General features: G+C 34.6%; 1 pseudogene; it reads left to right on the top strand.

The window, feature by feature from the left end:
- The first annotated feature begins 4,713 nt into the window (after nt 1–4,713).
- Nucleotides 4,714–5,984, top strand: LOC109447384 (uncharacterized; annotated as a pseudogene).
- Nucleotides 5,985–23,334: the final 17,350 nt, after the last annotated feature.

Raw genomic sequence — 23,334 nt, 5'->3', positions numbered from 1 at the left:
AATGCAATTTGCAATTATATCTTTTCAGTAAAAAGTTATTAAAACAAATATATGAAAAAGTACAGAAATCAAAACCATATTGGAACATATATTATTTAATTATATTTAAAAGAGGAAAATATAAAATCATACACAATATCTTACTGAGTTATTACTTCTTAACACTGCACTAAAGCTTTTTAGATTTATTATCCATTTTTATCATTACGAACATACCATTTATTATATAACTTTATTATCCCTAGTTTGCAAATTAGAAAACAGAATCTTACAAAGATTAAGGTCACAAGTTAGTCAGAGGTAGGCGTTCTAATTCCAAAGCCTATGGGCTATAATGATCTACAATATTATCACTAGGCAACTATCTTTCTCGCTCACTCGTCTAAAATATGATCTATTGAGTGGAAGTGCTGGAATGCCCATAGGATCGTGTACGCATGTGGATGGGGATAGGGAGAATCAGGTCAACAGATTCAGAGCCTAGGAAGTGATAACATTGCCCACTGATACTGGCCTCTTTGAAGTGAGTTAGAACCTAGTTCCAAATTGACCTATCCTGTGGTGGCACTTCAAAAGTATGTAGGTGTTATACAATCATGTAATATTCTGAAGTTGGAATTTACCTAGTGTGGTAATTTGAAACGCACAAAAAATATCTGTCAGAAACATTTTTCAACTGCCTGGTATGTGTTCAGAAAGAATCTAGAGAGTTTTTGCTTCCAGCTATGATGGAGTACAGAGAGATAGTTTCTTCTTTGCCCTAGAGATTTATAGGTTAATGAGAGGAACCCACCCCACAATGATAAAAATAAGAAATGACATAGTGCAAATTCAGAAAAGAAATTTCTTTCATCTTGTAGTCATGTAAACCACCTAGTTCAGGACCTAATTGACTAGTTTATTTGCACTAAAATAAATGAGTTATTGTCAGATAAATGGATGAAAAAAAACACACCTAATTACAGAAAAAAAGATACTACCCATAATTAGTATTTTCAAAAGCCATGAATTTTAAGACACATGAAAGCTGTGAATAAACTTACATAAAAAATTGAAGGATTGAACAAGAAAAGCCTGTGTGTGTATGTGTATCTGTGTGTGTGTGTGTGTGTATGTGTGCATGTGTGTGTCTGTTGTATTAGGGGTGTTAATCAGCTCAAAGAAAATATGTTCAAACAAACAACACAATTATGCTGTCACTAACAGGCAAAGGCATTTAATAAAGAAAAAATAATAATTTGAATAGGCAGCTTTGACAGAAAAGCTGAAAATAGGTTCATGTAATTGTATTTAAAGTGTCAATACTTTTGTGCCTTACAGTTCTGAAAAAGTAATTAAAGGGAAACCATTTTTAGTCTGGAAATGTTTTAAGGTGAGTTGTATATTGCTCAAGGCATCCTTGGACACTGCTTCCATTTTGGACAGAAACACTTTCTTCATTAACTTAATTTCCAAACTCTTCTGGATATCCATTCAATCCACAGCTCTGCACTACTCAAATTAGAAATACATACTCAGGAAATAAATAAAGTCCTTATAGATTAACGATGATTCTATCTACATGGCAGAACCTGGTTTAAAGAAAAATAAAAAGACATGAAAAGAAAGGAAGAAAATACATGAAAGAAAGAGAAATAAAAAGGAAGGAGGGAAGGAAAATAAAAAGTATGAAGAGGTTATTCTACTGCAGTTTTATTCATGGGATGGTTTTCAGTTCATTTGTTTGGCTCCTTCATTTGACTTGAATGAATACAAAATGAAAGAATGAACGCTGGATTTCCTTACATGTCCTACAGTTTTATTAGCATAAAACCTCCTGAAGTCAATGATGGATCCAACATGGACTTTCAGTACTGAGATTTATGACCATATAAAAGTGTTACTGGCATAGAGTGGTGTTTTAAACATGTTGGAGCCAGAATTTGAATTATGGTTCTACCAGTAGTTGACCTTTTGGATACTGGAACTTTCAATTGTGTAGTTTCGTTATCTAAATGTGGTAAAAAATGAGACCTCCCTTTACATGAGTTAGTATGCATAGTCTCAACCAAGGAGAAAAAAAAAGGAAGTCTGTCATATTAAACTAAACTCAGCAACATTACCTTAACTGTTGGAGAAGGAAGCTAGTTGGCAGTTCATGCAGGTACCCTCTCACTTTCTCCCAGAAAGTTTCTGTCAGGTCAGCAGCAGGAAGAAAGCCAGTCAGCTTAATATCACCAGTAATTACCTGTGGCACTTTCAACAATGAGATGTAAACTATATTGATCTGTTATTTTTATGTGTATTTATTCCCCTGTCTCCGAAACAGGATACTTGTGCTCAAACCACTCACATTTTTCAATTATACATAGTTACTTCTCAGACTCACTAACTATGGCTTAATTTCCATTCCACAGTCATAAGACACGTTTCAATATCATCCATCATCATTTTACACAACATCTCAAAAATGTATCTTTTTGTAAAGCAATGTAATATTTTAAAAACATTTCAACGCATGTTTTGCTATTTTCTTCCTTAGATGTGTAAACATAAAAGAGAAATCGTCAGTGCCTTTTTGCCAGTGAGTAATTTAGTCATATCAATATTGTGACCTTTATTTCTGAAAGAAATAAGAGGTTCTTTCTATTACAGATGTGATTATCAAACACTTTTGAGTTATAAAATTTCTCCTTTCAGTGTTCTATAAATTAGATTCTTTGTGAAATAGAGGGACACCACTTGTGTTTCATACTCAATTTCATTCATAATATGCTGCTCTTTTGGATTTGGTTTTTGAAGGAACAAATTTTAAAAAGTCAAACACTATGATTATTTTTATATTACACTTTTCTAAGTCTGGCTGACTTAATGAAGTAATCATTTAAGTTTACTCATTTAAAACACTGTATTCCATTTTAATGGTGAGAAAATACATTGCTATACTAAAATCTGATCTGAGATTCTCTTTTATTGGTTAAAATAGGATTATGACTATATATAGAAACCTGAATCTCTTTGTCTCATTGTCTTCCTTTGATTCTACATTGTTTTTCACATAAAGTATCGGTTATAAAGCTGTTCTTGCTTTTCTGAGGGTGGACAATGGGAGGCAATTAGGAACCACTAGCTAGCAAATGTCTAGTAAAATGATCCCTATCATTTACACTCAGTATCATTGAGATCGGGTTGCCCAGTTAACTTTAAACAACAACACTTTTCACTTGGTTACTTAAGATTTGAATCCATTAATTGTTGCTGACTGCCGAACATATATTTATCAGAATTGGAAGAGGCGAGAAAGTGTTCATCCTTTCATTAAAAAATGATTGCCGGGCTGGTGCCAGATATTAAAAGTGAGGACAACTGAATTAAATAGTGCCTAAGACACATCTCTGTTTTAAGGCACTAAGCATCTAATGGGTAACACAGACAAGTAAATAGGCCATTATAATCCAGTGTACCTTGTTTTACTGTAAGTTTAAGTACAGTATGCACACAAAAGGGGCCACAACACTCAGGAACGTTTCCAATTCAGAACAGTTACTATCATAACTGGAGAAAGAAAATAAAATGTATGTTGAGTTGAAAGAGAATCTTGTTCTTACCTACTACTTTATAACTTCGGTATCGGATTCCTTCATTAGTCTTTGCTTATTCAAGATTGAAAAACTATGTACCAAAGGAGTGGAGAATAAATCCAGTACTCCAGAGGTACCTCTGTGAATACCAATCTTTTGAACTAGTAAAATTAGTGGAAGTGGAAAATTTTAATAAAACTTCCTACTCATGTTAATTTATTGTATATTTATCCATAGGTGGATGTATAGAAACTTCTCAAAATTTCTACACAAACTATCCGATAAAATTTAAAGATAGATAATAGGAAAGTTAATCAAATTGATATCTTAGACTAGAAGAAGTATTTCCCTTGAGTCGTGAAATTCCTTGATGTCCTGCAAGTCACAATCATTTTAGTAGTAGCTCTACCCACTATGGAGCTGTCACAATTTGGCTTAGGAAAAAAAAAAAAAAAAATCATTGTAAATTCAAATGATTACCACCAGGGATGGTGAGAGGCAAATCCACGCAGATAAAAAGTGAGGGCGGAGCGCACAGTTGTCTATCAACTCAGAAGCAGATTTCCTAGCTCTAGCGTCGGGTTCCTTGGGGCGAGTTTTACTGTTTCTAGTTGGTACTCACACGTTGATTCCTCCAACGCCGCGGCCCCCACACCCAGAGCCCAGTGTCCTGGACTTACTACCGAACCCGTACCCGCCAGCCGGTCTAAGGGAGCCCCGCCTTGTCAGCAGCCGCTGTCCTGCCGTGTCCAGATCTGGGTCTGTTTCAGACAATCTGTCTTACCAGAAGGTGGCCAGACTCAGGGACCATGCCCTGCCCCTCAGCCCTGCAAAGCCCCAGCTACTCTGAACATTAATGCTACCGCACTTTCTCGGCCCTGAATGTCTTGCTGTATTTTCTGACTTCTGTTCCACCTACCACCGTCAGATCTGATTGAAAGCTCTGTCCTCCCTGTTGGGTGACTCACAGAGGAAAATAAGACGAAACAGTGCCCAGAATCCAGCCACCATCTCCCAGACAGTTAAACAACTCTCCAGTTGCTCAGACCCCTTATCGCTGGAGGCAAAGGATTCAAATTCATCATCACAGTACATGCATACAACAGGCGGAGAGCAAAGCTCGGTAACCACCTTGACATTATTTCTATGATGCTGAAGACATTCTCCTTCCTGTGCATTACAGAGAAGATTCAAATTTCCAGAGTTTGTAGGTTTTGGAAGACGCTCGTTGAACATTCTGCACTATGGAGATGAGTACCTGACACCTTGCAGGCTTTGCCTGCTTAGTGCTTAGACTGTCTGTGACTGAAAACCAGAGAAAGACAGCTGATAACTGAGTTATTGACAATGCAGCCATTGGAATCAGTGATGTTTGAAGATGTAGCTATAGACTTCACCCAGGAAGAGTAGGCCCTTCTGGACACATTCCAGAGAAAGCTGGTCAGAGATGTAATGCTGGGAACTATCAGCCATGTGGTCTCCCTGGGGTATCAGCATTGCAAAGCAGATGTGATTTTCCAGTTGGAGCAAGGAGAAGAACTGTGGCGTGAAGGAACTGGATTTCTCCAAAGCCAGAGTCTAGACAGGCAAAGTACTATTAAAAAACAAGAAATGATAACCACACAGCATATCAGCAGGAAAGACACATTTACAATCATGCCAATGCAGAAATCTCATACTCCAGAGGAGCCTGATGAAAATAATGATTTGGGAGCAGATTTCACTCATAGTTCCACAGTGACTCAACATTTGTTAACACACATGGAAAAGAAACCATACATCAGCAAATAGTGTCAAAAATCCCTTAGTGACCAGTCATACTTTAACCAACATAAGCAAATTTACACTAGAGGTAGATCTTATGAGTGCCATCTGTGTGGGAAAACCTTTAGTAATTGCTCTAGCCTTAGACGACATGAGATGACTCACACTGGAGAGAAACCATACGAATGCCATATCTGTGGGAATGCCTTTATTCAGAGTTCTGACCTTAGAAAACACAGTCTAACTCACACTGGAGAGAAACCATATGAATGTCATCTATGTGGGAAAGCCTTCAGTCAATCCTCTAACCTCAGACAGCATGAAAGAACACACACTGGAGAACAACCGTATGAATGTCATCTATGTGGGAAAGCCTTCAGTAAATTTTCTGCCCTAAGACGACATGAGAGAACTCATAGTGGAGAGAAACCTTATGGATGTCATCTGTGTGGGAAAGCCTTCAGTCAGTGTTCTGTCCTTAGACGCCACGAGGGAACCCACAATGGAGAGAAAATTATGAATGCCTTCAGTAAATATTCTGACGTTAGATGGCATAGTATTATACATGTAAGGAATGAGGAAGAGACTCATACATTGAAGAAACACTGTAGTCAATGTGGAAGATCCTACAGTCATCCTTACTCATCTGACATAATGTAAGTTTATATGGAGGAGAATCCATATGTGTAACATCTGTGTGGCAAAACCTTCAGTCTGTGATCTGATCATAGATGACATAATAGAACTCACTGGATAAATAAGGAGCAGAAGTCTTCAGCAACACCTCTAAACTTTAAATACACAAATGAATTTGCACAGGGGAGAACCCCTAGGTATGTAATCTGTGGGAATGCTTTCATTTCTAATTCATGGTTAAACAACATGAGCAAACTCCACTTGGGAGACGCTTCGGTTTGTAATCACTGTGAACAAATACTCAGCCAAGCACAAAGCATGGTGTGCATAAGAAAACTCAGTGAAGGAATAACCATTAGAACAGGTGTGAGAGGATAAAACCTTGAGGAATACCAAATAATTCATCTTTGAGAAGTGATTGAATGAAAAATTATGAGAAATCCTTTATTCATACAGGAATACTTGTGGCACGTGAGGATTCAGACTGTACAAAATACTTCTGGTATCATGAAAGAAGAAAAGTCTTCAGTGATCATTTTATAGTCACCGTTACAGTTCTCACCCTGAGGAAATAGTCCTAAAATCAAAGTAGAGAAACCTTCAGCTAGATTTCACATCAGAAAAATCAGTCTGGGGGGTGGGGGCTCTCTAAGAGAGACTTTTAACATGCTATTTAGCAAATAATTAAGAATTTGGAGAAAATAACTATTCATGAGGAAAATGTGGCAGGTGAATGCAAGATAGAGTGATTTGGGAATACAGAATGCAGAATTTTGTAAGAAATTAATCTTTTTCAATAGGTTATTGCTTGTAAATATTTAAACAATAAACCCTGTTACTGAAAAATCTAAAAAAAAAAAAAAGAAAGTGTGGGCATTATTATAAAATTGAAATTTCAGTTCTACCACTTTTTTGCTCTGTCATGAGGTAGCTACTGAACATCAATGAACCTTGATTTTCAAACTTGCAAATTGAGATAATTATAGCAACTATGTCAGGAATCTTAAAAGGATTAATTAAATTAAAAAAAAAAAGCAGGTAGTAAATGCTGAGTACCTAATACATGTTTATAGATGTAAAAGAATAGGGAAACAAATAGCACTTGTGACACATTATCCTGAGAATGACTGTTACAATAAAGTGCAGCATTAATAGAAGAGTATTTGAGTAAATTTAGGTGTTTGAAAATAAACACTTATGATTTCAGAATATGTACCTTGGCTTTAAAAAGGAGCAAACATCTTAATAAAGAAATGGCGCAAGGTTTATATATATAAAATAAGCAGCCAAAATATAGAACTTCAATGTTGTTTTACTCACCATAATGGAGAGAGCATTTGGGTTTATGTATTTGTCATATTTTTTTTCTGAATCTGAACTAAGCAACAAAAAGTGATGAAAGGGAGAAGCATGTAGTAGACTTTTTAATGCTGGGTACAGGCTTGTACTGAATTGATATACCACTGCCATGAGAGCTCATGTGAACATTACAATTCTGCTAATTTCTCTTGGTGGAGAAGTAACGGACTTCTCTGTTTTTAAGACTACTTTTCATATGGATGTAATTATTTTCTTTAGAAAAACAGCCACTAAATTCATACAAATGAGCTCAACAATTTGTTTTTCTTTTGTCAGTTAATTGTCAGAATTTACGTAAGTTGTTATTGTGTTCATTGAAGCCCAGGATTTAATTTCTGCAAAGGATTTAAGTTCAGTGCATGCTTTTCTATAGGGTATTTCATATCTGAAAATCTCTGTTGCTGATGTTACTCATATGGGTGCCAATAGGACTGGAAATGTTGATTTTTCTGTCTCTTGTTTCTTCTTTCTATTCAGTAGTGTTTACAGCCTTTCTTGCAATTAGTAGTTGAGCCCACTTACCTCAAGAACTTTGTTGCTCAAATCATATAGTATAAGGCTATAGTAATCAAAACAGCATGGCACTGACATAAAATCAGGCACATAGATAAACGGAACAGAATAGAGAGCCCAGAAATAAATTCATGCCTATATGGCCATTTAATCCATGACAAGGGAAGCAAGAATTTACATTGGGGTAAACACAGTCTATTTAATAAATGGTGCTGGGAAAATTGGACTGACACATGCAAAATAATGAAACTGTACCACCTCCTTACACCATATACAAGAACAAATTCAAAATGGATTAAAGACTTAAATGTAAGGCTCAAAACCATAAAACTCCTAGAAGAAAATATAGGGAGTAAATTTGCAGACATTATCCTGAGTAATATTTTTACTGATATGTCCCCTCGAGCAAGGGAAGTAAAAGAAAAAAATAACCATTTGGAATTACATCAATCTAAAAAGATTTTTCACAGCAAAAGAAACCATGAATAAAAGCAAAAGGCATCCTACTGAATGGGAGATTGTCAACAATACACTTGATAAGGGGTTAATATCCAAAATTAATAAAAAACTCATTCAACTCAACACCAAAAAAACAAACAACCCAATTAAAAACTGGGCAGAGGACACGAAGAGACATTTCTCTAAAGAGGTCATTCAGATGGCCAACAGATATATGAAAAAATGCTCAACCTCACTAATCATTAGAGAAATGCAAATAAAAACCACAATGAGATACCACCTCACTCTGGTCAGAATGGCTATCATCAATAAATCAATGAACAACAAGTGCTGACGAGATTGTGGAGAAAAGGGAACCCTTGTGCACTGTTGGGATTGCAGATTGGTGCAGCCACTATGGAAATCAGTATGGAGGTATATCAAAAAAATGGAAATGGAACTACCTTATGACCCAGTAATTCCACTCTTAGGTATCTATCCAGAGAAATCCAAGATGCTAATTCAAAAACTATATGCACCCCTATGTTTATTGCAGCACTATTCACAATAGCCAAAGCATAGAAACAACCAAAATGCCCAGTGGTAGACAACTGGATTAAGAAACTGTGGTACATTTATACAATGGAGTATTATTTAGCTATAAAAAAGAGTGAAATCTTACCATTTGCAATGATATGCATGGACCTAGAGAACATTATGCTAAGTGAAATAAGTCAGACAGAGAAAGACAAATACCGTACAATTTCATTTATGTGTGTAATCTAAAGAACTGAACAAATGAACAAAGTAAACAGAAATAGTCTCAGAGATATAGAGAAAACAAGGATGGTTGCTAGATGCAAGGGGTTGAGAATTAGGGAGAAGGAGAGGGGATTAGAAAGCATAAATTGGCAACTATAATATTGCCACAAGGATATGAAAAACAGTTTGAGGAATATAATCAATGATGTTGTAAAGATTCTTTCGTAGGGTGTCAGATGCGCACATGTCTTATTAGGGAGACCACTTCATGGATGGTGTAGATGCCTAACCACTGCACTGTACACCTGAAGCTGAAGCTGAATAATATTGTATGTCAACTATAATTTAATCTATATATAGTCATGGGATATGGAGTTCAGCATAGAGAATAGAGTCAATGGAATTGTAATACATATGTACGATGTCAGAGGGGCAACAGGTTGGGGGAGGGGAATTACCACTTTGTGAGGGGTGAAATGTCTATTACATTGTTTTGTACACCTGAAACTAAAAACAAACAAACAAACAAACACAAAACAAATGAAACTTTGTCTCCTTTGGTCTGTTTCTGTGATGCTGATGCAGTATTTCTCTTTCAGAGATTTTCTCATAATCTAATTTTCCTTTCCATAATTTTCAGCAAGGTAAACCTAAGAATACTTTTGTATACTACAGGATTGAATAATTAAGTAAATATAGCATGGATGATGAGAGCACATTTCTCCTATCAGAGCTATGAATATGGAAAGAAGAAGGAAGCATAGACAAAATCCTACATGTTGGGCTGAATTAAAGTTGCTAGGGTGAATTAATGGGAATATATATATATATATATATATGTTTATAGGTAGAAATAAATATAGATGTGTGGGATTATGTATCTATATATGTGTGTATGTGAATATATATATATATATATATATATATATATATATATATATATATATATAATTTGTGTGTGTGTGTGTGTGTGTGTGTGGATATAACCTGGGCAGAATCACCAAAAATTTGATTACATTAAGACTGGGAGAGAAGCTCTTACTCTTCATTTTGTAACTTTTCATACTGTTTGAGTTTGCTAACCCCATAATATGGTACTATTGGTTAAGTGAGTAAGGGATATATAGGCAGTGAAATTATGGGTAATTTTTATTTTCTTTGTAGTTTACTATGTAATAAAAAATTCAATATGTGTTCCAGTTATATGTTTTGAAAGGGAGTAAATGATTAATAGCATTGATACCAAGGATTGGCTATAAATTGAAATATGTTCTTACAAGTTTTTGACATTTATATGAATGAATGAAAATAAATATGATTACACTGACAAAAAACAAACAAAACTTATAAAACTCATATGCACACAAACAACAGATTGTTCTGCATAGTGCTTGGTTATAGACTAAAAGTTATATATGTTTTAACTCTTACGCTATTTTTGTCACTATTGCTGCTGTTGACATTAAGTTATAGCATATATCAAAAAAATTTTAATATGGGCAGATGGAGCACAATATTTGATAAGTGTGGGAAAATAACTTCATTTAACATAGTAATGATTTCAAGAAAGAAGGATCTTTAAAATATTTTTAAATCAAATGTCAGAAGACTATTGCTCAAGATGAAAGGAATGGCACATTTTATTTATTTTTGTCCTATGCTAATTAAAATACTGTCTGTGCTTTGAGGTCTTTAAGAACATTCTCTGACCTGAGAACAGGGATAACTGAGTTCTGAATGCTTTGAGAAGAAACTGATTTTTACTCTTTTCCATTCACAACTATGAAGTCTACAGAGACGACTCTCATGATAATACTACGCTTTCCCTTTGGTACCCTGTCCTTATTACTCTGAGAGAAATCAGTAATCAACATAGTCAAGACAAAGGCAGTATTTTAAAGTGGACATTCCTTTAGGAGATGAACTGGGAATTGAGCTCTGTTCCAGAATTAAATTCTTCGGCAAGAAATGGACTGTTTATGTAGTAGCAGGTGTATATACTAATAGAATGGTTTTGGTTTTAATTAGCAACATTTCTCTGCAAAATAATTATGTATGTTGTTTACTCAACTTTTTTTAAAGGGCTATTAACATTTTTTTGTAATTTCCTTTCTTCCCAGACTACACTTCAAAATATATTTAAAACTTTTGTTGCTGTTATGAAGGGAATACAAAATAGTCACAATGCTTATGGCAAATTTGTTTCCTACAAAATATTCCAATGAGATGTTCAAATAAACATTCTTACAGCCTGACATGCAGCATTCCCTTAAAGTTTATAAACTTTGTTGGAGATTTTACTTCTCAAGAATTGAGCCTTAAAATCTACAGAACTAAAAAAATGTTTTAAGATATTCGTAAATGAATATTCAACCCCCAAAAAACTTCTACAGCTGCCATTAGCTCTCATAGGTGCTACACAGAAGAGGGGTAGTGTGCACCTCAGCATACACAGTTGAAAGCTGCACTGAGTATCTGCCTTTTGAACTACGTAGTAGTTCATTGAATTTAGACTTCTCACATGACAACATCTGGAATGGAAATACTCTTGGAAAAGATTCTTGAAAATTTACTGTAGGGTTATACTTTGAACTCAAGGTCTTCTGTGTGTGTTTGTCAAGTTCATAGACACTTTTGCTACAGGGCAGAATCAACTTGATTTCTTTGTTTGAAAGTTGGACTGTCTGTCAGCAATTCATGGAATTTTGTAAGAAAGGTGCAATGGGGTTGTGTTTCTCAGAGAGGCTACATGTCAGAAAATCAACTAGATTCTTCTAAAGGCAGTATTAAAAACGTCTATGGATTATACCCTATCAAATCTTATTTTAACATGCTCAACTTTACTTCTGAGATCCTGTATCTTATGGCTTCTTAAATTTATCTTCCATGATGGAATAGTGAAATCACAGAAGAATTCTTAATATACTGATATTACAACACAGCAGTCATTATGAAAGGAAGGAAGATTCTTAATTAAATTTAATTAGCAGATTGAACAGAAAGATCATCTATATTGCACACTTCTGTCTATAAATTGTATGACATCTTATTAGAAATATATAGCTGTTCAGAACTAGAGAAAATGTTTGGTAACAATATGGCATGGGTTTTTGTTTTGATACAAAATAATCCTGGAAAACCCTGCCAGACTGTATGGGAAAGCACAGAGTGGACTGACTTTGCGAGATCACGTCATAATTGGCTAGATCACAGTGTCTTTCTCTGGAAAAAAAAAAATGGCCCTTGATCTGTCAAAATCAGATGTTCAACGGCCATAGACTCATGACCGTCAAGTAAATCTTGAGTGCAAACATGATGATTAAAATGTATGTGCCAACCGCAACAATAAGCAGTGTATATGCTTTCATAGTCTGACCACATTCTAAGGAAGAGGCCACCTTTGCTTTCTCAAGAGAGAAATGAAAAGCATAGTTTAAGAGAGAATTATCTAACATAGACAAGATACAAGGATAAGATAGATTTCACAATAAAAACTGTAAATATTTTCCTCAATTGGCTTTCTTATATTGCATAGTTACATATTTTCTTTATGATCAAGAATAAAATTGTTCTTTACAGTTTAGAATAAATTGTATTTGAAGGAAAAACATAAAATCAAAATCAGTAAGGGTCTTTGGTAGCTGCTTCTTTACTTTTGCATGAAAGAGATGATACACCCATTAGATGAAAAAACTACTACTACTACAACTACTATTATTAAACTAGACTGAAACATGGCAATGTCTGCCATGACATACATTCTTCTTCCTTTTCATGGAGGGAAGGAGACTTTTACTCTGCCACTGATATAATGCTGTTGATTAAATGTATTTAACATATTTAATGTGTGAAATTCTAAAAGGTGTGCAAATTTGACACCAGCTATTAAATCTATGTAAATGGGTCTTCAATGCATGCAAAAAATTACCACTGCTTCTCACTTCTAATGAGCCTCTCAGTTTTTTAAGTGACATACTTTTTAAGTGAAAATAATGTATGGTTTGGACACCAAAGTGAAATTTCTAGATTCAATTTATTGAAAAAACATCTTTGAAAATATAAGTGATTTGATTAAGACATTTGATAAGGAGACAACACTGTTTTATAAACATAGATCTTGAGGCTCAGGAAACCTGGGCTCTGGTTTTAGTGTGATCTTGGCAAAGTGTGTGGGTCTCAGTTTAATGGTTTAAAACAGTTAAGGAAGAAAAAGAGAGAGAAGAAAAATAAAAAAGAACATTTGCTTGTAATTACAGTCTTTATATTTATGAATTGCATGCAAAGATTGAGATGATCCAAGGTTTTGCTACTTCTTTTGGTAGAAAGCCTTTGCCCAGGAAGAGTAAGGTTGGAATTAAGCCACCATTTAACTAGAGGGTCCAGCATTATTTGTATGTCCAATAATTTACTAGATTGAGAGCAGAGACCATGAATCCATCTGCTCTCAGGTCTCTGCGGAGACCTGAGATGGATACATTTTGTTGACCACCACTATGTCAGACACAAGGAGGCAAAAGTGTTTGCCTCCTTGTGTCTGACATAGTGGTGGTCAACAAAATTTATGTTAAAATTTCAGCTAAATCTATAATACATTTTTAAATATAAAGAAAATTTTCCTGGGGATCAAATATATGGTGATGAAAGGAGAACTGACTCTGGGTGGTGAACACACAATGGGATTTATAGATGATGTAATACAGAATTGTACACCTGAAATCTATGTAATTTTACCAACAATTGTCAACCCAATAAATTAAAAAAAAGAAAAGAAAATTTTCCTCTTATATTTAACTACCACAGACAAAATTTAGATATACATATAAATATTAATCATATAGTTTTAGAAGGTTAGAAAAAAGAAATAACATTGAATTTGGTCCTTATAAGAATAATAAATTGAGAATGTGAAAATTACCTAGTGAATCAAGTCTGTAGATAGCCAACCTTGATAATTAAATTTGAAATATAAGCTTAAGATATGTCTTTTCTTTAGACTTGCTGTAACATATCCAAAAACTGTATTTTATCTTGTCAATAATGAAGTGTCAAAACTGCAGTGTTTGCTGGTACATAATGAATACGGAATACATTTTGATGAATAACTAAAGTCTTAGCATTAATGTAAGTTTAGATAACACTGAGAGTAATGTTTGATTCAGTTAATGGATATGTAACCCACTGGGTTATTCTATTTTTAGTCTAATTAAATATTGTCTTACTGTGCTTTATTATAAGAAATCATGAAAATGAATTTGTTATTTATAGGCATCTAATCTGTACATTTATGTTTCATTTTATCACAGTCATAGTATTAATATCATTTCTATTGTAGATACAGCTGCAAAAACTAAGCTGGATTTCCTTAAGTAGGGCAGTTAATTGGTTTGAGACTCCTGGTCAGTATCTTTATTGTAGCTATGTACATTTACTTAAGAAGAAAAAAAGGAAAAAGAAAAATATGACTCTTGAGAGAAGCTATAATTAAAACAAACAAGGAGGCAACAAAGGTAGGGAAATGTAAATTGGACATCAATTTCACAAACAAATATAATTGATCTTGCTTTGCTGAAAAAAAAATTATACAGAGTTATCTATAGAAATTTCCAGAATTTCTTTTAAAAAAAGACAAATTCATGGAGTAATTAAATTGTTTTGTCTCTACAGGTTTTATCACTTTGTTTCTGCTTCATGATAAAATCAAACACTTTTCTACTTTGTAGAGTAATAAAAACAAACAAGATGACAGTCTGAATTGTTTGTAAAACTTTGGGTCTGTGAAACATACAAAACATGTCTTAGAAGATGTACAAACAATTCAGTTTTAGAAAAATACAGGCTATCATAATTATTTAAAAAATAACAGTGAATATATATTAGAAAATGAGTATTCTAAAGTCCAAACCTGCAAATGCTGGCTACACATTATGTACATGACACAAGTAGTTATTTGAAAAAAATTTGACAAATGTGATAAGCTTTCATTCCTTGCAAGTTAGAAATACACACCAATATGCATATGTTTACATACCCTTTTGTGTACCCAGGGTACTGATAGTCATCGTATTTTAAATAAACATTTTTCTAGTCTACTCCCTTAATACTGGGGTTTTCTAAATAAGAAATTAGAACAGGATAGATTTTTCTTTCTTTTTTAATCCAGCAGGGAATTATAAGTTTTGAAAAGTTTGGTTTTGTCTCATTTTTCCAGTAGAGGAGGAATGGAAGTATTGCTTCTTTTATTTACTCTTTCTTGACTATCATTTTGGCATAATTAAAAAAAAAAAAAAGAGAGAGAGAATGAAGTGAATAATGAAGATATATAAAAAGAAGATATATAATATAAATAATAAATTAGTGTTTGTATGGCCATTATTTTCATATTAATTATTTCATGCAATCCTCAAAGTATCTAGAGTTGGGATTGGATCAAATGGTACTGATTTCATTTTACTAATAAAGGAAATAAGAGTGCTTGTGTGGCTTGCTGAAAGACATACTGGACATTGGTGGAGAGTAAGTTCATTAAATTCTCATAATTTTTGTCTTTCATTCCAGCATGCAACAAATATAAAAGCAGGTAGAAATGCAAAGCCATTATCTGAGGAAAAATGGGGGGGGGGGGGCACAGTAATTGAAAATTCATTTATTATTTTTAACTATTCTTTTTTAGTAATGAATAGTTACCAAAAAGAAATTAAATTTACAGCATTTTCTCCAGTATTCACTTTCAAAATGGAGACTTAGCACAATTCAGGTAACACAATTAATTTTACTGTTTTCCATATTTATAGATTTGAGTTCCTACTCTATGTGCTGTTATGTAACTTTTATTTTGTTTAACATAATACAACTCTACACCATTAAATATAAATAGATAGACGATAGATAGTTGATAGATAGGACAGCTAGGTAATTTAAAAGATTATTCTTAATTTTTGCATACTATTCCACTGGATAAATATATTACAGTCTTTTACCTTTATATAAACATTGTTTTAAAGTGTTTCTCCATCATAATAATGTTGTAGTGTTTAATCTTTAAAATAAATATCTAAGTGCCTCTTGGTTAATTTCTTAAAATTATTTCCTAAGAGTAGAATTACCAAGTCAGAGGATGAGATCCTATAAAGACTTGTGATGAATACTGCAAAACATTAGCATTTAAAGGCAAATTTTCATTTCCCCAGCAACCCAATGTATGAATTATTTCATGAAGTTTCACTATCACTGGGTTTTATTTGCCATATTTTTATTTTATATATTCCTTACATTGCAAATTATCTGTGCACATCTTGTACCAATATTCTATTATAAATTATTAATTTCCACATTTTTATTTCCTGCTATATTTTGTGTTTAATAATTTTCCTTTTATCTGTTAAAACTATAACCAGTTCCTTTAAGATATTACTCTTCTGCCTAATATAACTAATATTGTGATAAATACATAGCCAGTACAAAACAAACTACATACAAGTATTTGGAAAGTATATTATTTCAAATGGCATTATATGTGTTTAAAGGAGGAAGAACATCAGGGTATAAAACTGTATCTCTCACTCATAATTCACTGTCTCATTTAATATCAGAGGTATTGTAAGTAGAGGAGTTCAGAGTAAGATAGAGCATTATATGAATTACCTTTTTGTATTGATAAAAGTGATGGAGCTTGTCCTATCACTATACAGACATGTGACTTCTGCTTCATGATTTGTAAATATGATTTCTCATCTTTTACAGTTTGTATCTTATATGCTTTATATTATCTGTCATTGTTTTATAGCTACATATTTTACATATTTTCCATCCTTGTGAAACGTCAAAACATGATGAGGTTTGTTTGTGTGTAGAAGGGGTAAGATTAGAGTGGATAATAAGTGCACAAGAAGGCATAAGAGAAAACATATTCCTGTGCAACTAGAAAGAGCTCACATATTAACACACACTTTATAATGTAACCAAATTAAGTAGTTTTGGTAAAAATATCTTTGCCCTTTTTTATGGGTACCATAATTGGTTTTGAACATACCCAGAGTAACGCAGGGTGTAACTCTGAGCTTCATTTTTGTATGCATAAAAAATAAAAGCTAGAATTTAATTAAACCCTAACAAAATAGAATTTAGGCTTTTAACTTATTGATTAAGCAAGTTAATAACCACATTAAAAAGAAATGTTGCAGAGATATTTATCATTAATATTGTCAAAAGAAGACCTTTTCTTTGACTCTCAATAGTTCCTTTGGCATACATGCGCATAGTGGTATTGTGTGTGAGCACCTGAGCATGGAAATGGACCTTTGTCCTCCTTCATTGGTATTTTGAATTCTTTCCAGATTACCATTTTCTCCATGAATAGGCGTGCTGTGAATCACTCCGCTGTGCTGAGAACCACGGCACTGAGTGGAGAGAGTAACTGAGGATTTCAGCGTGTTTAGAGTAGAATGTTGGCCTAGATCTATAATGTATTTCAACTGGCTGTTTCAAAACCCAGACCCAGGGCTGGAAACCAATCGTCTAGGAAAATCTTTGGACATATATGCCACTACATTTAATTGAAAAAGCCTTGGTTTTAGAAACCAATGTTCCTGAAAATGCCAAATTAAATAGACAATTACTTTGGATTGCTTTGCAGATAATTTCACAATTTAGGCAAAAGGACTGAAGAAGCAACTTGGTCTTTAGAGAAAAAGCTTCTGATGTGTTTTTAGTACCTACATGAATTCCATTGTAACCCCAGATGAAAATATTTTTTAAAAATGATTTGAATTGTTTGCCTTCAGAATCGACCCTACTTACTTCTCTACTGCATGGAAAAAACAATAATAGTCACATTTTTATAGTTATACAGTTTTATGTGTCAGCCATTATTAAATTTACTGTACTTCCCTTTTGTTTCCCCTGAGCAGTTTATGAATCATCTGAGTGTGGGCCCCAATTCTACACTCTCTTGTGGTCCTGACATGACTTAGACTGTCTGGACCCAGTAGTTGATTTTGAATGAGAAAGTGGTTAGACCATTTAGGAAAAGTTTCAGTGAGATGAAATTAACTCTGTGTATACACAGAGCAGGATGATCAGATCAAAGCAGATAAGTTAGCAATCCTGTGTTAACCCTTGACTCTTTCCTCGGTTATAATGTCCTCTACAAATTTCTCAGTTACATTTTTGGCAGGCAGAGCACAATTTGCTAGGTGAACACTTTTCACATGACTGCTTTGTTCAGGTATTAGGTACAGACACGAGGTAGAACAGCAGGAGGAGATGAGCTTAGAGGATAACTATGCATATGAACAAATAGTGTGTTGAATTAAAATAGTGTGGGGTGAGAAAGAAATAAATTAACTAACAGATCATTTTAATAACCTGATAAATCTAAAATTACACACACAGCAGGTTGAGGGGATTTATAGAGACAGTTAAAGATTATTATCTATCATGCAGTTGGTGGTTTAAACTGTATATAGCTGAATTAAAATATCATGCTTATTTATATGAGAAGAAAATTGGTCAAATCTTAAAATGTAAGCTAAAGGGAGGTTCTGAGAAACTGTTTTAGAAAAAAAAGTATCTATAGGAACTTGAGAATATTCTTGTTCTTGATACATATTATTGTTAAATGTTAACATTGTAGATAGAAATAAAACGTTCATGTGATTTTTTTCTGTTTATGAGTAGCATTTAAACTGCAAGTTATTAAAACTGGTTGCATAATATCTCTACTTTAATATTTCAAGAATGTATAAAAATGTACATTATTCATCCTTGAAATGTATTACTTTATTATATTCATAAACTATACCAGGTAATTAGCGATGTGTTTTAAGCATTTTTAAATTCATGAGAATTAACAATTTTTATGTATTTAAGTGATTTGCATTTCATTCTAAGAATTTTCTCTTTATGTGCATGGGATACTAGGGTGTTTCTAATTAATTTGTAATAATTTCTTCATATGATGCGTATTATAGTTATCTGTGGTACTGATGCAAAGAAATTTTCAGTCCAATGTTTCCATTAGTAATTATCATGATATTTGTTATCTTACTGGTCTATAATACCCATTACTGGGGGCGGCCAGATGGCTCAGTTGGTTAGAGCGTGAGCTCTGAATAACAGGGTTTCCGGTTCGATTCCCACATGGGCCAGTGAGCTGCACCCTCCACAACTAGAATGAAGGACAACAAGCATCCACTGAGTTTCCGGAGGGGTGGCTGGATAGCTAGAGTGTAAGCTCTCCACAACAAGGTTGCCGGTTCAATTCCCATACTGGATGATGGGCTGTGCCCCCTGCAACTAAAGACTGAAAACAGCTACTGGACTTGGAGCTGATGGGCTCTGGAGAAACATACTGTTCTCCAATAAAATATTTTAAAAATTCCCCAATAAAAATTCCCCAATAAAAATTAAATAAATAAATAAATAAATAAATAAATAAATAAATAAATAAAAATACCCATCACTGGTAATAGCCCTTTTCATGTTTAAGAAGTTTTCCCTAACCTAAATCATTTTCCCTTTTTTATTCCAGTTTTTTTTAATACTTCCTTTGTTTTTTATATACCACTTTACATGTATTTCTATCTATGTAATTAAAAGCAAAGTTGATTTTACATTTTTTACAAACTGCCAATTTTTCCAAGATAATTTATAGACAATTAATGCCAGAACCTCAACTTTTTAGATTTTATATTTTAATACCAAAGATAGAAAATTGTTTGTTTAAGTTATTATTCTTCATGTTTTAAAAACAATACATCCTGGCATTTTCTAAAACTTTACATGTAATCTCTACTTCCCTTTACATATTATTCTTTTCATTTTAATATTAAAAATAAATTGGTACTTTTAACTTATTTCTATATAAAATAAGATCATAGAATACCTTTAGTTTGTTAACCTGGTCTTCACGTTTTGACCAAGATTATTCACAACTACTATGTGATGGAAATACAAATATTAAAAGATAAATAATGAGAACTCCCACTCCTTTCTGAGTCTGCATAGATAGGCTTCTGTGTTTGTAATTGTGAAACTTTACAGGATACTAGAGAAGGAAGGATGAAAAAAGAGTGTAAAGGGGGCCAAATATATGGTGATAGAAGAATTGACTTTGGGTGGCAAACACACAATGCAATATATAGATGATGTATTATAGAAATGTACATTTCAAAGCTATATAATTTTACTAACCAGTGTCACCCCAATTAAGAAAACAAACAACAACAACAACAAAAACAAGCAGGGCAGAGGGGGGTGGTAGATGAGGGTAAAGGGGATCAAATATATGGTGATGGAAAGAGAGTTGGCTCTGGGTGATGAACACGCAATGTAATGTATAGATGATGTGTTACAGAATTGTACACCTGAAATCTATATAACTTTACTAACACTTGTCACCCCAATAAACTTTAATTAAAAAACAAAACAACAACTACAAAAGAAGCAGGAGAGATCCAAATGGAGGAGCTATGCTTACCTCATCCTGTGAACACATCAAAATGACAACTATATTATAGAACAATCAAATGGAGAACCATCTTAAGTCTAGCTGAACAGAAGTATTATAACTAAAGATATAAAGAAGCCACATCAAGATTGGTAAGAAAGGCAGAGGTGTGAAATGAGCTGCCCCCAAACCTCTGTGTGGTGGGTGAAAATTTGGAGAGATATCTCAGCCACAACATTTCCCCACAAAGAAGCCAGGGACCCCAGCCCCACACCATGCTCCCCAGCTCCCCAGTACTTGTGCCTGGAAGAGGAGCCCCCACAACATCTGGCTGTGAAAAACAGTGGGGATTCCAACCATCTGGGTGGGACAGAAGCTGTGGAAAACCCAGATGTCCTCTTTAACGGCCCCCAAAAACTCTCTCGCAGGTACTCACCCTGGGAATCAGGGGAGGTACAGTGACTCAGGGCCCCAGAGACATATGGGGAGAAGACTGAGGTGTGTAGTCTTGGGGTAAGGGTTGGAATATAGTTGTCATTTTTCCTGTGTGGGGCACTCCTCCTGTGCAGCCTGCAGGCAGGCACCATCTTTACTGCATTGAGCCTTCCACTGTGCCCATGGCCAAATATGAACCTAAATTGGTCTGGTGAGCTCTACCTGCTCCACCCTGGTGATTCAATGAGGCCTCTCTACACCTGACTCTATACCACTCAAAGTTTTTTTAAGTGGTTTAACCTTATAAGAGCCAGTAACCCACAGCAGGCCTTGGTGTGCCCTGGATTTTTGTGGAGCTACCCCAGGACTTGTACTGGTGGCAGCCATCCTCAGTTCACAGCATGGCTTCTCCTGTGTGCCTCCAGATCCAACACAGGCAACAAACAAATGCCAATTGCTTTGTAGCTCCTACCAGGTAGTCCCCATCTGGTCACAGGCAATGCCTGATCTGACCGGCACCAAAACCCCTCCCAAGAGGCCCCATAACCAATGTACTTGGAGATTGGCTTTAGACCACAGCAGAGCACCATCCGATTAGCCCCACCAGTCACACACCCAAAGGACAGTGTCGACAGGCACCAGAGCCCACTTGGGGAAATCAGTCCATAAGCCATGGATGTGGCCAAACCCCACTGCCAGTCAGCCTGAGGGTCAATCCCACCCACTGACCTGCTAATAACAATAAAGGGAAAAATATAACAGGAAGGCACACACAAACCACACAAGGGACACTCCTGGAGCACCCAGCACAGATGACCAGGGAGGTTGTACCACTGGGCCCCATAAGCCACCTACCACATCATAAAGGGACCTGGCAGATCTACTTAATACATAGAAAAAAACAAAACAAAACACAGAGACAGCCAAAATTAGGAAACAAAGAAATACATCCTAAATGAATCAACAGGAGAAAACTCCAGGAAAATAACTAAACAAAATGGAGGCAGGCAATCTACCAGAAATATAGTTCAAAACACTGGTTATAAGGATGCTCATGAAACTTAGTGAGAACTTCAACAAAGAGATGACAAGCATAGAAGAGGACACAGAAACCTTAGAAACAAAACAAAACAAAACAAAAACAAACAAAAAAAACCAGTCAGAAGTGAAGTATACACTAACTGAAATCAAGAATGTACTACAAGGAATCACCAGCAGATTAGATGAGACAGAGGACCCAATAAGAGATTTGGAAAACAATATAGCTGAAACACCCAATCACAACATCAAAAGAAAAAAAAAAAAAATGAGGATAGTTTAAGAGACCTCTGAGACAAACATCAAATGTAACAACATCTATATCATAGGGGAACCAGAAGAAGAAGAGACAAAGTAAAGGATTGAGAACCTGTAGTGAAAATTTTGATAACCTCATGAAGAAATAGATATACAAGCCCAGGAAGGACAGAGAACACAAATAGGCCCACACATAGATACATTATAATTAAAATGGTAAAGGGTAAAGACAAAGAGAGAATCCTAAAACAGCGTGAGAAAGGCAATTAGTTCATACAAAGGAGCTCCCATAAGATAGTCAGCCGATTTCTCAACAGAAACTTTGCAGGTCAGAAGATCCCTTCTGGCAGGAAATAGTCAAAATGATGAAAAGCGAGGATTTAAAACCACGACTACTTTACCCACATGGCTATCATTTGATATTGAAGGAGAGATAAAGAGCTTCCCAGACAAGAAAAAGCTAAAGGAGTTCATCACCACAAGCAAGTATTATAAAGAATGTTAGAGGGATTTTTAAAGACATAAATAAATACATTAATTAATTAATGAGGATGTAGTGTACAGTGTGGGAAATAGAGTCAATAATAATGTGATAGAATAGTATGATGTCAGGTGGTTTCTGGATTTATGGTGATCACTTCTTTAGGTTATAAATGTTGAACAACTATGGTTCACCCTTGAAACTGAGATGATGTTGCATGTTAGCTAGATTTTGTAAATAGAAATCTTCTTAAAAAAACAGTTTCATGAAAGTTTAAAAAATAAACAAACAAACAAAATCTGGTATACACACACACAAAAAGAAAAGTAAGTGTGGGAGCTAAGAGCAGAAGAAAAGAACAGTGATACTTTGGGTGGAGGGAGGAAGCTCAGAGTGAGACAGACAGGACAGGTCTTTTGCATATCAGAGAAAACGAAGGGAGAAGAAGTGTGATGTGAATGAAATGGCAAAATATTTTGAAAAATGTCTGCTGTGTTTTTGTTACAATTCATGCCTTGCGGCCTTTTCAAATTTTTAATAGGCAGCAGAGGAATTAGCTGATACGGTTTTCACTGAGGAGGTAACCGAGGAGGCTACTTATTTACATAACTGACAAATTTAGTAGTTAAAAGGATGCATAAAAT

This window comes from Rhinolophus sinicus, linkage group LG07 (assembly GCF_036562045.2).
Source record: "Rhinolophus sinicus isolate RSC01 linkage group LG07, ASM3656204v1, whole genome shotgun sequence".
Lineage (NCBI taxonomy): Eukaryota > Metazoa > Chordata > Mammalia > Chiroptera > Rhinolophidae > Rhinolophus > Rhinolophus sinicus.
This window is presented reverse-complemented; position numbering and strand designations above follow the sequence as displayed.